This window comes from Brassica oleracea, chromosome C9, assembly GCF_000695525.1.
Source record: "Brassica oleracea var. oleracea cultivar TO1000 chromosome C9, BOL, whole genome shotgun sequence".
Classification (NCBI taxonomy): domain Eukaryota; kingdom Viridiplantae; phylum Streptophyta; class Magnoliopsida; order Brassicales; family Brassicaceae; genus Brassica; species Brassica oleracea.
Genome location: NC_027756.1, coordinates 27,639,320 through 27,639,634, shown reverse-complemented (window position 1 = coordinate 27,639,634; position 315 = coordinate 27,639,320).

Below are 315 nucleotides of genomic sequence, written 5' to 3'. Positions count from 1 at the left end.
CTTTTAGGATGATCTTGACGAGACATCGCATTGTATGAATATTTTTCCGCATATTTCTACGAGAGTTTTCTTTGTCAAAAGCGTTTTCTTGTCGAAAGCGTTTTGTTGATCTTTGCGAGACATCGCATTGTTTGAATATGTTTTTGAAGTATGGGAGTATACGAGTATAATATACGCACCTACTCCGTCCCTTTTTCTCGAGGAATAGAATGATCGACAGTCCGAGTCGGTTTGAAGACGACGCATAGACTGTGATTTGGTTGTTTCCAGGTTGAAGATTTGGAATATGTCGGTTCCGAGAGAATTGCCAGAAAC